Here is a 5,019-nt window from a genome sequence, read left to right on the forward strand (position 1 = left end):
TCTACGCGCTTTTGCAAGCGGCAAGGGAACGTCTACCGCAGCAACAAGAGCCTCATCTTGTAGGCTTTGGAATCTCTTCAAGGGTGAGACTCGATAACCCCTCGTTGCTACCGTCTTCTAGATTGCATCTTGGCTTGGATTGCGTGTTCGCGGTAGGAAAATTTTTGTTTTCTATGCAACGTTATCCTACATAAAGAAGCAAATATCAGGTACCCACTCAAGTCGATTCATTTTAGTTGCAATTTTAATTATCATAACCAGAGACATCGCTCGCTGATCATGGCATGATTCTCAACCAAAAGTTAAACCACTAAGTCCGACACATGCTCAATGTTACCAAGTCACCCAAGACCCAAAGAGCAAGGACCGATACTTAGAACACAACAACATAAATATATGAATTTAGGATCATATCCAGCCCAATGGAATACCAATCCCAAATTTACCACAAACAATTCCTACTCATGCTAATGACCAACAGTAATAATAGTAAACAAGCATTTAGAAACACGATGGTAGTGTCTCCAACACAAACATCACATCACACCCAGCATGTCATATTCAGAATAATAAAGTTGATACACCCTAAGGGCTGCTTGCCTTTATCACCCTGCTGGTACAGTGAATCGTCGTCCTCACAATTCACACCCTCCTCATCACCTATGGCAAGAAGAACAAAAAGATCCAAATAGAAGGCAAATAAGTCACTCATTCAACAATGGTTTTGTTCTCAGTACATAAATCAATGAAATGCCATGAGGATGGTTTCATGATGCACATGACATGATAATATAGAGCAATCAATTTGAGTTCATCACGAGCAAGCAAAAATCAAATGCGGTATCATAAGAATAGTCAAATGATCCATCACATACATGCATTTTCAAGTATATGTACAACAGTGGAAAAACTATCATCACTGTATAGATGGGGTTAAAATATGAGTACAGAAATTTGATTCACTCAATTCAGAGCTTCCTAGCTCAAAATATTAAATTTACAAATTGCATGAAAGAGTTGCTATTCATTAGAGATCAAATATTCTTTTCGAGTTTTTCAGTACATGATAATGAAACAAAAATAGCAACACAATGTAGACCTTTTAAAATAACGAATTTAGCAATTTGAATCAACTAAATCGGAGCTAGTATGAATTTTCTAGAATTTTTACAAGTTGCAAACATTTGGACAAAACTTGGGTGACGGGGGAAAATAAGCAGTTCGTCACCTCAAGTGTGACTTCGGAACAGAGTTCAGACAACGACGGTTTTGAGTGATATAGACAACCAAATTGAGTGCCGTTTGTTGCATTAGGAAGCTAGGAATATAGGACATCTGAAGGGAGTTTAGCATCGACAACATATCGCTGGAGTAGAGCTGCCAGAATGCATGAACAGATGCACACACTGGAGCTTGCAGGGCAACACGCCCGGCATGGCAGTTGACAGCAGAAGCATGCAAGTATGACTACAGATCACGAATTTGAGCAGGACAACGAGCAATGGGAGGGTAGAGAGCTCACCATAAACTCAAAGCAAAAGGTCGGGCCAGGAAGAAGAGGCTTCGGTGGTCGACGTTCGTCGGTGGCAAGTTGACGATGGCGTTCAGTTCACGGCGACGGCGACCGGTTACAACGGCAGCTCGACGCAGGTCACCATCTGAAGCAGTGAGCACATCAAAAAGATGCATTGTGGTACAGAGAAGCTGAAGGACGCGGTGGTTTGGCCAGTGGCTCACCGGAACTGTCAAAAATGTCGCCGGAGTACGGTCGGAGCTAGAGAAGATGATGCCCGATCTCCTCGTTTGCTGCGAGCTGGAGGGGCAAAGAAGGTCAACGAGAAGAACCAAGTCAAGGGGTACAAAATGACATGAACAGGGCTCCAGAATCTTGCCTCGGGAAAACTTGCCGGCGTCAATGGCGTCGAGACGGCCTTCTCGATCTAGGGCTACAGGAGGTTGGGGAAGAGGGGAGAAGAGGGCTAGAGCTCCGGGGAGGCTTAAGTAGGGTAGGGGAACGGCCTGGATGGCCTGGGCATCGATGAACGGCGAGCAGTACGCCGCTGCTCTACCCGGTGGAGCACTGCCACGAGGAAGACGACCACTGGTCAGTCACATTTCTGAAACTGAAACTGTTTTCTGAAACTGAAAACTGCTCTCCGTTTTAAAATAGTTGGGCAACCAAATAAGCTCAGAAATTTCTGAAAATTTTACACAAGCAAGATATAACTATTTTTGGCATACGGTAAAATTTTCAGCTCAAACGGAGTTGATTTGAATGGTTCACAAAATTGGGAACAGTGCAGCCAGAATTTGACAAAACCTGAAAACTGAAACCGTGACAGTTTTCTGAAACTGAAACTGCTATCTGCTTTAGTATAGATGGTATACCAAAGGAGCTCAGAATTTTTCGAAAATTTTACACAAGCCAGATAAAGCTATTGTTGACATACTGTAGAATTTTTATATAAAACGGAGTTCATTTGAATTGCTTACAAAAATCGTGAACAGCACAACCAGATTTTAACAAAACCTGAAAACTGAATTATAGCTAGCATTTTGAGTAAAACTCTAAGGCCATAAAATATTTTTGAACTCACTTATAGTTTGAAAACACTGGGTACAGAAATTCACAATTTCAAACCACATTAGAAGGATGTGTAAACCTTTTATGAAGTTGCAAAATAGGAATTTGACAAAGGCAATATAAAAAATAGCAATGAGTTACTATTATCTCATAACTTGGCATAGGATAACCTAGCAGCAATAGGTGCTTTCCAAACATTAGAGAATTAAGTTTTAGAAATATTTAACATACTCACTAATATTAGGTGTAGTTTTCACATAACAAAGATAATGAGCAAAGTTTGAACTTCTATTATTTTCATGACAAAGCAATGATGATGAGGATGCATGTTTATGAGAAGCATGATGCATAAGAAGGTATATTAGACATGATTAAACCAACTTAAGTGGCTGGGTCACTACAAAACCAACCCCCCTTAGAAAGGATCTCGTCCTCGAGATTACCGTGGATCGTAGAAGAAAGATGGAAATTCAGATTTGAGATGATCTTCACATTCCCATGTAGCTTCATCTTCGGTATGATTGCTCCACTGAACCTTCAGGAATTTTGTGGCCTTTCTTCTTGTCTTCCTTTCAGCTTGGTCTAATATCTTGATAGGAACCTCCAGATAGGACAAATCATCTTGGATGGAAAGATCCTCAAATTGATGGATAACCTCGAAAGGAGCTCTAAAGCATTTCTTCAATTGAGATACATGGAATACATCATGGATTCTTGAAAGTGCAGGGGGCAACTCCAACTTATATGCCACTTCTCCTCTTTTGGCAACAATGGGAAAAGGCCCAATGTACCTAGGAGCAAGCTTTCCTTTTAACCCAAACCTCTGGGCGCCCTTCTTAGGAGAGACCTTGAGGTATACCTTGTCACCTATCTCAAAGGTAAGAGCACGACGTCGACGATCTGCATAACTCTTTTGACGAGATTGGGCGGTTTTGAGCTTCTCTCTAACCACCCGAACTTGCTCGGTTTCCAAGACTCTCGTCGCACCATCTATTCAGCGACACGGATATGGGCAGAGGATATATTCGCCCTTGGGATCATATTACCAGTTAATGCCACCCTCGTTCTGCGGCAAAATTTCCCGTGTGGAATATGTGGAGCATATTATGAACGTACACGTTATTGATCAGTTGTAACCGTCTGAGACTTACGCATGTGGTTGGTTTTTGATCAGTTGTTGCCATCGGTTTGCTGGATAGTCCAAAAGTCCATGGTCGGTCATGTGATGAACTTCCCTGGCATCAATGTCGAAAAGGATGCATGCCCGATCTCGCTTGCTCGATCCCAGCAGTCGCAGCGGAGCTAGACAGATTGATAGGATGATCAATTCCGCGTGATCTACTCGAGATACTCCACAGGCATTGCTAGTAGACATACATTCTATTGTATCTTGTTCATCTGTGAAATTTCATCCAAAAATATGTCAAAATGTGGCCTACACAAAAAGAACAAATGATCTGTAAATAGTACGTGACACTATTTACGTACGTCTTCTCTTTTTTACACGGGTCACATTTTGATATATTTTTGGATGAAACTTCACAGATGCACAAGACACAATACAATATATGTCTAGAATTTTAGTTTGCATTTTTTGGAAACTTAGAAGTGTCACAACAAAAAATGGAGTGCGGGCGCAACTAGTTGCAAATGAGAGTTTCCCACGCAAGTGTGTATGCGTGAGCGAGTGTGTGTGTGTGTGTGTGTGACTAGATGCAGAGTCAGGCTGAGTTGATGGAGTAATGTCAGAGTTGACAACTTGAGGAAGTTCGATCGAGCTGACTGTTACTTACGGGTCGCCGAGGGAGTGTATGTTGCAGTTGAGCCTTTACATAGGTGGACACTCCCTGCATTGCAGGCAAACGGTCCTCGAAGTATAGCTAGGAACCCACGCAGATCATCATCATCGCTCGACGTAGCGTGTTTTTCAAGTGCAACCGCACAATCCTAGGCTCCTAGCTAATTTCAAAAAAAAAAAAAAAATCCTAGGCTCCTAGCTGAACCGCCTCCCCGAGTTATCCGGGTGGCCTGGTGCCGTGGCCCTCCACCCCGCGCAACCACCTTAATTTCCCTACCCACGAATTCTCGAGTATTGTGGTCACTTCATGGTACTCACTAATTTGTTCCGTTCATATGCTTGATAAACTATTTGCGGTTTTTAATCAGAGCTGCTCATATTATGCACCATTTTCATATTTATGTTGTTTTCTGAAAATTATTCCCAAACGTATCACCAACGCTCTCTGTCCAAACAAGCATTTACTATTTTAATGTAGTGTATGTGTTTTCCCATATCTCTCATTTACAAACTCAATGGTGCATAGCTCTGAACTATCATAATTATTCACACGCCAACTTCATATTTCTTTGGCTATCAATACTACTATCACCATCCTGATAACATACATAAACGCTACAACATGAAAAATACAGAG

Source organism: Lolium rigidum, chromosome 2, assembly GCF_022539505.1.
Source record: "Lolium rigidum isolate FL_2022 chromosome 2, APGP_CSIRO_Lrig_0.1, whole genome shotgun sequence".
NCBI classification, from domain to species: Eukaryota; Viridiplantae; Streptophyta; class Magnoliopsida; order Poales; family Poaceae; genus Lolium; species Lolium rigidum.